The sequence below is a fragment of the Podarcis cretensis genome (assembly GCF_951804945.1).
Source record: "Podarcis cretensis genome assembly, chromosome: 11".
Lineage (NCBI taxonomy): Eukaryota > Metazoa > Chordata > Lepidosauria > Squamata > Lacertidae > Podarcis > Podarcis cretensis.
In genome coordinates this window covers 31,432,601-31,444,401 of record NC_137180.1, presented here as the reverse complement: position 1 = coordinate 31,444,401, position 11,801 = coordinate 31,432,601, and the positions used below count along the sequence as shown (strand labels likewise).

At 41.6% G+C, this 11,801-nt stretch overlaps 1 protein-coding gene across 1 annotated transcript in view; it reads right to left on the bottom strand.

Annotated features, from left to right (window-relative positions):
• MBLAC2 (metallo-beta-lactamase domain containing 2) overlaps positions 1-11,801 on the bottom strand; it is a 643,282-nt gene that overhangs the window by 234,121 nt on the left and 397,360 nt on the right. The gene's annotated exons all lie outside the window — the stretch shown is intronic.

The window sequence follows — 11,801 nt, the reverse complement described above, 5'->3', positions numbered from 1 at the left end:
TCATAATCATCATGACCATTGTTTTCAGAAATGTGTATATTAGGTGAAACTGCTTACAGTAATGCATTTATAAGTAGAATTTTATATTAAAATCTGATGGATTTTCATGAGGATATTTTGATTTTAAAAGTTTGCAAGTTGGTGCTAAAATGTGGACAACGGAATTTAAGATTGTAGAAATGAGAAACTGAGAACTGAAATTGATAGCTCCTAGTGGCTCCTAGTGGCTATGGTCTGGGGCGCAGGTGGCGCTGTGGGTTAAACCACAGAGCCTAGGGTTTGTCGATCTGAAGGTTGGCAGTTCGAATCCCCGTAACGGGGTGAGCTCCCATTGTCTGGTCCCTGCTCCTGCCAACCTAGCACTTCGAAAGCACGTCAAAGTGCAAGTAGATAAATAGGTACCGCTCCGGCGGGAAGGTAAACGGTGTTTCCGTATGTTGCTCTGGTTCACCAGAAGCGGCTTAGTCATGCTGGCCACATGTACGCCGGCTCCCTCGGTCAATAAAGCGAGATGAGCGCCGCAACCCCAGAGTCGGTCACGACTGGACCTAATGGTCAGGGGTCCCTTTACCTTTACCTAGTGGCTATGGTTACATTTTGGCACTGAACTCCTGTCCCCACTGGAATGTGATCTCTAGAGAGTTGAACAAGGGTGAACACAGCCCCAGGGCTCGGAGGGGAAAGGTTCAGCACACCTGCCATGTAATGTGCATAAAATGCTATGTTTGTATGCATTGTGTATGAAACTTAATGCAGGTTTGCATTTGAACTGCAGCATGTGCAAAAGATGTTAAGCTGCAAAAAGAGGGTGGAATGTTTGTTTCAATGTTATGCTAATTAATTGACTCATTCCTGGGAGTCTGGGTCTCACTCAAAAGTTGTCAGCATATTGAGGAAGCAACTTGTTTATCTGAATCTCTCTCTGGGACCAGAGAGTTCCTGGACTATACTGAAAGTAAAAACTTAAGGAAAACTGAATTGCATTACTGGTTGTTTAAGAGCAATGTGTTGATTTGTATTTACAACAGGTTTCTTTGTAACAAGTTTAAGGATAATTTGCAGTAAAAATTTGAAAATCTTTCTTGGCATGAAGAGCTTAGTGATTCATAGTGATTCATACTGAGCAGAATACTGCTCAAAGTCCAGATCAGGGAATTCCATTCACATAACATGCAGTATGAGGGATGTCATGAGGTTTCATGGGAAAGATAGCTTCTGAGAAGCGATGGAAGGAAAGAAGAGAAATGGCATTCAGGGAGGCATTTTCAGGTATAACAATAATCACAAGAGAAAGCAGATGTCTGAGAGAGCAGGATACCTTTGGACAAGGTTGTTGGAGCATGAGGAGTCAAGTTTGCATGCTTGTTCCCAGTGATTCCCACTGATGTGGGTTGCCCGGGATGAAACAGGGCAAACTATAGCAACTGCATGGTTCCTTCATATGCATATAAATAAAACTAAAATAGAGAACTACCAGCCTGTAAAGAAAACATGAGAAAGGGCATGACAAGTTGAGAACACAATTTGTTATCAGTGATTGCTGAAAGTGTCATGAAGGCCTGCTTTCTAGGAAGATGGAATGAGTGCATCAGAGATGCTGCAATAGCATGTCGCTGAGTGTTGTGTCTTCTCATAACTCAGGAGGCACATTGTCACTTCTTAAGCTGCCTGCCATATTGTCATCCACCTTCCCTTCTTCGTTCCATCAATCGTTGCTGTGAACCCTAAAAGCCAAACCTGGCAATGCTGCAGGAATTATTTTGCCTGGTGGGGGGGAGAGAGCACTCGCAAAGACATTTACACTTAACTAGATCTGGAATGTGCATAACTGTTATCATTTACTTTAGTTATTCATTTAGATTCTAACATATGGTTCCCTCTGGGGGGAAGAAAAGTAATGAACGCCAGGCCCCAAAACAGGAGACCAGTGGAGATAAACACAAGGTTTTAACTAGAGTACGTAGCACTTAGATAGTGGAACTGAAAGGCTACAGACAAGCTGGTGAGTTACATGGCATGAAGCTTTTAGGTTCCCTGTGGCTTCACACTATTCCCTTCCTACTTCACAATTATGAGGTTATGATTGCAACTGGAAACAAAGAACCAGTATGGCTTTGTAAATGGTTCGTGGGTTTTTCCCCCCCTTATCATTTGTTAATCTAGATACACCTAAGTGCCTGTGAATACTGTGCATTCCCTGTAGAAGCAGGTCATTAGTTCACTTACTATATGTTTTGTAACAGCAATCCACCCCCTCCTCCATTTGTTTAAAAGCCTCTGAAAAGAACAATGATGGACAGACCTTTCAAGACTTTTAGCATGTTTTCTACTTTAAAAACTAAATTTGCACTGTTATAGAATTCCTAGGTCCCTCCCCGCAAAGCACCAAGCAGTGCAAGATTCTCTTGACCATTTTGCTGTAAAGAAAAGTCTGGTGCTTGCTTTATTTCATCATCATTTACGGTGATCTAAGGATCTAAGTGCTTTTAACCCTGTCAATTACCTGCACGCTGCCATCCTCATGGTCCTTTGAAGACTGCCCACATCTCACCTTAAACAAGTCTCCTAAGTAGTTCTAGTGGGGAGTTATTAGGGATGGATGAAGCCATCTCTTTCAAGTCTGTATCACTTTTGCTGGCTTTTACCCATATAATTCCATCACTTTCAATGATTATTTTTTTTAAAAAAAAAAATCTCAAGATATGGGTGATGGGAGTTGCCCTTCCTCTCTTCCCCACCCTGCAGCCCCTGTGCCTCCCAAATCTGCCCCAGAGAGCCCCCAACCCTCCCAAGCTGATTTGGTATCCATGCAAGGAGCCGTGAAAGGGAAGAGAGAAAGGACAAGTTACTCTGCATAAGCAGAAGCCCACTGGATGTCACCCTAAAAATCCACATGCATATTTACATATTTTGAAAAAACACACATGTACAAATTTTTATACATGTTTTATCTCATAATAGTTATTTGCTTGTTTTGTACCCTGTCCTTACTCCCAAAGGAGCCAAAGGGTGGCAAACACACAAATGATAAAATAATCAGAACAGCTAAGAAGTGGAACGGCGTCATCAGATAAGCTATTTCTATATATGGACATGCACACAAATACCCCACCACACATGAACACACCCAAAAACTAATAAGGGAAGAAATGGAGTTTTAAAAATAGCATGGCAATGAAGGGGGAGTTGTAGCACATGAGAAGTGACATCACAGGAACTGTCCAATAAGTGCCACTGGTGTGATGCTAGTGTACCCACTTAGCCACAGGGCACAGACAAATGGAACACTTGCACTTTCTTGGAGATCAGGGTAATCACATTTTTTTCCAGTAGCAGAAAACAGCAAAATTAATGCTGTGAAAATTTCCATGCTACTGAAACATTAGCAAAGAAACTTGGCAATGGTTGCATTTTTCTTTTTTTAAAATCATTTGGAAACATTGCTAGAAAAGTTGTTTAACACCTTTATGTTCTGCATCAGTGACTTTGTGTATGTGTGTGTGTGTGTGTGTGTGTGAGAGAGAGAGAGAGAGAGAGAGGGAGACAGAGAGAGAGAGTCATATGAGTATCAGCCACTTCTCTTCCACCCACTCATGCTTCCTTCCTACTACCCAATTGTTCCAAAATATATTGTCAGCAGACCCTTCCTGAATGTGTGAGTCATTATGTCTTGAAGTCCTATGAACTAATCTTGTTTATTTTGCCCTCACAATGTTCCATCCGATTCCTGTTCATCAATGAAGTGCCCTGCAGCACATTACTAGCTCTGTTGTTTAATGTAATTTGATCAATCAGGTAAAACAAAAGTTGCAAATTCCGTTTCATGCGGTATTTCTTCATTACAGTCTGTCAAAAAAGGGTTATATTTACTGACCGATTTCCTAGTGCTCTTTTATATTGTAGCCATTTAATAGCTTTGTTTCAATAAGTTTTGTAACTTTTTATAAGCTAACTCTGGAACCTGTTTAAGGACAGAGTATTCACATTAATAATAATAACGATAGATAATTTGTAGAAAGAAATAGTGGTTGGCAGGTCACAATACTGCAGTGAGAAAAGTTACATGCGGGCGAATTCCCCTGGCAGGTTCCAGGGCAACTGTGGAAAACATTTGTGCCTCCAGATGTTCCTGAACCATAACTCCATGATCCCAGGCCATTGATAATACCTTCTGGGACTTCTGGGAGTTGTAGTTCAGCAGCATCTGGAGGGACAAATGTTCCTTCATCTGTTGTTGAGAAGGGGCAGCAGACATTTTGCCTCCCTCTTCTGCTTAGAATGAAAGGGGTGGTGGGTGTCAAATTGTGGCATCCAATGAAATGTCAACATTTTCTAGCCCTTCTTGATGTAGGTGAAGCCAGGGCAGATAGGAACTGAGTAGGAATCATAAATTTGGTGTATTTTAATGACAAGAGCTTCACTTTAAAAGGATGTATGTCCAAAAAAAGGCTCCCACCACAAGAGTTATTGCAGACAGAGCTTGAAACAGATTTATCCCCAGCAGCTACCATAGATTTGTAGAATTGGAAGGGACCCAATGGGTCATCTAGTCCAACCCCCCGTTATGCAGGAATTTCAGCTAAAGCATTCATGACAGATGGCCATCCAACCTCTGCTAAAAAACTTCCAGTGAAGAAGAGTCCGCAACCTCCCGAGGGACAATGTTCCAATATTGGGTGACAGCCCTTACGGTCAGAAAGTTCTTCCTGATGTTTAGTCAGAATCTCCTTTCTCGTAACTTGAAAACCATAGGTTTGAGTCCTACCCTCCAGAGCAGGAGAAAACAAGCTTGCTCCTTCTTCCCTCTGACATCCCTTTAGATATTTAAACATGGCTACCATATCTCATTTCAGTCTCCTCTTTTCCCAGCGAAGCATACCCAGCTACTTCAAGTGCTCTTTGTAAGGCTTAGTTTCCAGACCCTTGATCATCTTGGTTGCCCTCCTCTGTACACGTTCCAGCTTGTCAATATACTTCTTAAATTGTGGCACCCAGAACAACTGCTACTAACAATGATATGGGGGAATGTATAGCTCTCCCACTTTTGCACAATGGCAGGTGGACAAATGTTTGTGCTTTGACCTCTATGCTTTGGGCTGATCACTACTTCCAATTATTTATTATTATCAAAAGTCCTACATAATGCAGATTTGGGGAGGGGAGGAACAAAGCAATTCTTTTTAAAAAAATATTTAAAGAAAATAAGGTGGCAATGTTATGTGAACTACACATTGGGTTGTGTTAGACTAGCTAAAATGTGAATATTAAGGTTTCAAGATTAATGTTGCATGCACAAAACTCAGTTTTTATCCCAGTTCAAAGAATCATGCATACTTAAAAATAAAATAAAAGTAGGCCCCATAGTGCAGTTGCAGTGATAGTTCTTGGAGGTTGAATACTTTTACTTTCAGAGATTCAGTGCAGGGAAACTGGCAAATAACTCTCCACAATAACAGCTGAGGACACCGACAGTAACTTTTGGGTGAAAGAATAGGAACGATTTATTGAACGAGTCTTTCTTTTGATATAAACAAGAAAGGTCATGACTTTCTAACAAATATCGTGCTCTTGCTGGACATGATTTCAAAGATGGAGAGATTGCTAGGAAGTGAATATCTGGATAAGCTTTCTCTTCTTATCTGCAGGGATGTCGGAATACCAGAGCTTATACTTGACCCCTTTTTTTGCCCATTGTACTTCACACTTTTGATCTGATTCTGCCAAGGCACGTTGCAATAACACTCTACAGTAAACAACGGAACCTGTCTGTCTCTACCCTTCTCCTCCTCCTGCCCAGCCCTTCCCCCAGAGACATTCTCTCGAGAAGTGCTGTGGGGGCTTTCATTTCCTTTGGCAATTCTTTGTGAGCTTATTTATAGAACAAGTTGCTATAAAAATAGCTCCTGAGTTGACGCATTGGTTGTTCTCTAGGGTGAGAGCTGACCTGTCCCTTCTTGCTGTGTTCTCTGCTGGCTGAAACAGGCTGAACTTCCAAAAGGATTTGTGGGAATATTCCACAACAACGTATAGGGCCAAGCGGCATTTTTGAACACACACAAAAATCTTTTGTATATTCCATCGGACGGGATTCACTAATGGATCATAGCTTTCTCTGATGTGTACATCCACTGCTGAGCATTTCCTACAAAGGAAGCTGCCTTATTCTGCATCAGACCATTGAGCCATCAACCTCAATAATGTCCACACTGACTGGCAGTTGCTTCCCAGGGTTTCAGACAATCCCCTGCTGGTTCCACGTATTGAATCTGGGACCCTTTGAAGACAAGGCTACAGCCCTTCCTCTTGGTGGTGTTCTACAGAGCATTGACATCTAGCCACTCTCACAACTGATGACAAAGTGTATTCACACAACAGCCTTGTTCGTGTGCAGTGTAGCAAAATGCACACAAACTGCACTGATTCTGCAACATGAATAGGGCTGGGTAATATATCGATATATTGTCCAAATCCACTTTTAAGTCCATAGCATGATATTGGTTTCATCATTTTTGACCTGGCAATATATCGCGACTCATGATGTGTAGGTGTGTACGCACACACTATGCAAAAATCACAATGCAGGAAAAACTGTTATTTCAAATACGAGGTGCAGGGGGAGGCTTGGAAAACTTGGGAGCTGCTGACTGATCATTTGAAGCTCACCTCCAGCTCATTGTTGATAGACCTGCTGAGAGAGAAGGAATAATCAACCCAAGAATGAAGACAACTTTCATCTGGTTAGCAACTAACATTTACTTTTCCAGTGTTAGAGTATTACTGACTATTGGTCCAAAGACGACACTAGAAAAGTAAGGTCACCTTTAAAATTTAGCCCTTGTTTTGACACGGCCCTGGGAGCAAGCATCTTGTATATTCTCATTAATTCAATTTCTATCTCACCTAGCCTCCATGGATGATGAGAGGTTTCAAGATGGTCTCTCTTATAGGCAGTGACCAGACCCAGACTGGTTTCGTTTCATCGAGGTTATTGCATCATGTTGTCAGTTCTTATATGTGAAACTATATTTCAGCAGTGTCAGGCTAATCAGTGATTTTTATCATGCTGTATAGCTCCACACGGTGGTTGTGTGGCTGCATGGAGAACTGTTTGATGGCAGCAGCTTACCATGTGAGTCAGACTCTTTTCTCAAAGCCACTACGCATGGCTGAGAAAACTAAAAAAAGAACCTTTAGTAGTGTGTTCTAAGCCACCTGATTTGCATTATAAATTGATGCACATCCTTTTGTCTCCCAAGACCAAGGAAACTGGTACTACAGATGGGGAGTCAGATTATGGCCTGATCTGAACATCATTGTAAACCAAATTATGGTTTACTTAGATGGATTGCATGAATGAGTTGGATCCTAGAGAGCAGCTCACACCCTCTGTGCTTCTCCCCAGTCCCTTTAGTGCAATATGGTGCAGTATCTAGGCCAAAGTTTGGCTCAGCATGCTATCCGACCCCAAGGTCATGATTAGACTCTTTCCGCCTTAACTCCAATCTGTAGTCAAGGCATTAGCCCAGGAGTTAGCAGGTCATTTTGCAGAAGGATTTGGAAAGATCAATTTCCCAAGCATCTTCTAGGGCAGGATATTGCCAATTCATTACCCTGCTGTTAGCTACTGGGCTATGTTCAAGGTGCTGGATTTTTGTGAATGAAGCTCAATACAGCTTGGGACCAGGATACCAGAAAATGGTCTCATCTCTTTATAAACCTAATTGATCACTCTGCTGCAGCTGAGAGCCTCCTGCAGATGCCATCAGGAGATCTGTCCTGCACAATGTAGGAATTGGGTCTTTGGCATTGTGGCACCTACCACTTGGAATTCTCCCCTCTGGAATATAGGACAGCTGCTGTCACGATGGTCTTTTCGGTGACAACTGAAGACCTTCCTCCTTTAACAAGGCTTTAAAGTTGTTCTCTTTCCCAGTCTGTATCTGGACTGGAATTGTTTTTTATTAATATTATTATTGATATACAGGTGGTACATGACACCAGTCAAGCTGGCAAAAATCTATCATATGCCCGATAATAAATGTTGGAAATGTAAAGAGACTGCAGGTACATTCTTTCACCTCTGGTGGACATGCCCAAGGATTAAGACTTTCTGGGAGATGATCTATAATGAAATGAACAAGGTATTTAAATATACCTTTCTGAAGAAACCAGAGGCCTTTCTCCTGGGCATGGTCGGCCAATTGGTGCCAAAGAAGGATAGAACTTTTTTTATGTACGCTACAGCAGCAGCAAGAATACTTATTGCAAAATACTGGAAGACACAAGATTTACCCACCCGGGAAGAATGGCAGATGAAGGTGATGGACTATATGGAACTGGCGGAAATGACTGGCAGAATCCGAGACCAGGGAGAAGAGTCGATGGAGGAAGATTGGAAGAAATTTAAAGACTATTTACAGAAACATTGTAAAATTAATAATTGTTAGAAGGATGTTGGAATGATATTATATGATTTTAGCAGGAATGATATAAAGGATTTGGGAATAACTGACTGTTAATTGGTGAAAGGAGGAAAAGTAAAGTTACATTATATTAAGATAAATTACAGGACTAAAATTTTAAAAGAGGGAAAGAATTTGCTGAAATGGATAATTGATCTAGAATACAAAAAAGGGAGGTGTGAGGAGGTCAAGGAAATAAGCTAATGAAAGATAAGTAATGAGAAGATTTGCTGTATTTTTCTTTGTTTTTTTTCGTTTTTGTTTAATGGATTTTATTTTTCTGTTTTTTCATATTGTGATGTGTTGTTTTGTTTTTGCTTAATGTGGTATTTTTATTTTTTCTTTCTGTAACCTTTAAAACTTTAATAAATATTACCGGTATTTAAAAAAATGGAATTGTTTTTTATTAATATTATTATTTATTGTTTTATCACTTGTTGTCTGCTGCCCCTGGGCTCCTTTGGGAGGAAGGGTGGGATATAAAGGGAATAAATAAATAATCAAAATAAATATTAGAGGGTTAGTGATGCAAGATGCTAAAAAATCAAGGTTTGTAGCATTATTCTGGACCTTTGTTTCTCCAGATTGTGCTCTAACTCCAAAACAGCAAATCTGCAGAGTTATTTTATTGCCTCTCTGTTTATGTTTTAGTGAACAATAAGTGGGATCAGTCCCTGTGTGAAGGAAGAAAGATAGAGACAGACAGACAGACAGACAGACAGACATCAGGGCAGACCGTCTATTGTGATTCTCTTGGCTGCAAGTTATAGATACATTGATGGTGGATACCTAAATCTGAATGAAACTTTGTGAGCTGAAATATCTGTCTTTTCTGTTCCTTGTGAGGCGTATAGAGTCCTGGCCAGGAATGTAGTATGATACCATGCCTCCCTCAAATATGGTTCAGCAGTCAAGGGGCTCTTATTTTTATTAACATGACTGAGTTTCTTGCATGTTCAAAAGCAGTATTTGTGAGATAAGAAAATAATTCAGAAGAGGAGAATGCACTCAATGAAAATACGGATGTTCTCTCATTGTTTGCAGGCATTTGTCATTCGTTGGCCTTCCCGAGTTGACTTGTTATATTTATTGCCTGAAAGGCTGCCCAAGACACTGCTTAGTTAGTGGTCCATCTTGGATACAGATATTACACCTGTGCTCCAGAAAATGCTCACACTTCTAATTAATATATTGGTGCAGTGAAAGCTGTTGCCTTTGATCTATTGCTCAGGGTTCGTGCTTTGAATATCTACACTTTTAGATAAAATCACCTCACTGCTCCACATGTTGAACTTGGCAAATGAGTTCTAGCCCATGGTGTAAGAGGCTAGAAATAGCCATTCTCAAGGGTTCGGGGGACTGACTTGAACAACAATGAATTGTGGTTAGAGTAGGGAATGGATGTAACCTGAGGCTCCCCATTGCAGAAATGGAAGTTCCACTTTTTTTTTTTAGCAGTGTGTACGGAACTATGATCTGAGTTGGCAATTCATGACATACAGGTTCTTTTATGATGTGAAAATTAAAGTTAACTGCTTATGTGAAAGTTCACTTTATGGAAACCCAGTTCCTATGCAACCAGGAGTATTTAAACAATTCCCAGCTAGAATGACATAATACCTCACAATATTAATAAAAGGACTCATACATGTACAGTGTCTGAGTTCTATGAGTGCTCATCAACCCAAATAAAGCCCAAAGATTTGATGGTGTTTTTTTTTTTTTAAAAAAGCTATATTTTCTTGGTTTCTTTTCCACTCACCCCTTCCTGTGCTATTATTTAGAATAACACAGATCCCTCATACTACTTTTTCCACTCAATAGGAAGCTGCTTTTTAGGAATCATACTCTTACAGGATATTGCTCGGAAAGTATTTGAGGTTCATTTGCACTATATCTTTATTTATCACTGTTAAATACATTAGGGCTGCACTCTTAAACACTTCAGAGAAGACACGTGTAGGAATGTGCTGTAAATGAACCACTAATGTCTAGTTTTCCTCAGTATCAAAATACATGAAACATGTTAATTCTCATAGCTGTCAAGCGTCCCTTATTTGAAGGGACAGTCCCTTATTCCAGCGCCATGTCCCACTGCTGTCCCTTATTGATGGCTGTCCCTTAAATGTCCCTTAAATGATGTCCCTTAAATTTCAAAGGAAGCAGCTCCTCTCCCTCCCTCCCTCCCTCCCTGCCGGCCAGGGAGGAGGGAGGCTCCAACTGTCTTGCTTGGCTGTGTTGCTCACCCAATAAGAAGTCTAAGAATGACTGGGGGGTGGAGCTTGCAGTCTTGTGCTGATCAAATTGGCTGTGTTCCCCGGGGACTCGCCTTTGCTCAGTGCTTCCCAGCAGAGAGGTGACGGTGGTTTTTCTTGAGGCTTCATTTGGCTGCTGGCTAGGCTTTCTGCCTTTGGCTCAGAGGGGCTCAGAAGTTGAACATACCTGTGCTGAGTGCTCGGATCGGAATTGGATGGATACGTTATTGACAGCCCACTCACCCTTGCCGGCGAAAAGGTCTGTCTGGAGCGGGGGCACATGGTGGGGGAATAGGAAAGGAGATCTCGTGGGAGGGGGGGCTTTTGAATTTGTTTTGGAGGCTCCTTCGATTGACTTATGGGGAAAAGAAAAGGAGCTGGTTGCCTAAAATGGTGGATGACTGGCGCTCTCGTGGCGGGGGGGGGGGGAGGCTGTGTGTGTGTGGCTAGTTAATGCAAGCTGAGGAGGTTTTTGAATGCTGGATGCCATTTTATTGCACGTGCTGCTGCAAACTTTGCAGTGCAAAGCCAGGCCGGGGAGCCATCTTAAGTTGAGGCTGCATAGGCCTTGTGGTGCATGTGATTCAGATTCTATTCAGTTGAACCTCTGGTTACAAAGTTGGCTGGACAGTGTTCTCGAAGCTACCAGCATGAGTTTGACCAGACTGCAGGAGGACAGGAAGACTGGAGTGCCTGGAACAGGTGAGGCTGCAGGTCCCTTATTTTGGCTGCTGATCCCTTATTTTCAAGGCTGCTGGTCCCTTATTTTCAAATCTGTAAGTTGACAGCTATGCTTAATTCTGCATGTATAGTTTTGAAGAATAACACTTTTTATGGGGGATAATCATGTAGAATCATAGAATAGAATCATAGAATCATAGAGTTGGAAGAGACCACAAGGGCCATCGAGTCCAACCCCCTGCCAAGCAGGAAACACCATCAGAGCACTCCTGAAATATGGTTGACAAATTTGATCAGGATGCCCTTGAGTCCATCATCCAAGTCGTTGATAAAGATGTTGAATAAGACCGGGCCCAAGACAGAACCCTGTGGCACCCCACTAGTCACTCTTCTACAGGATGAA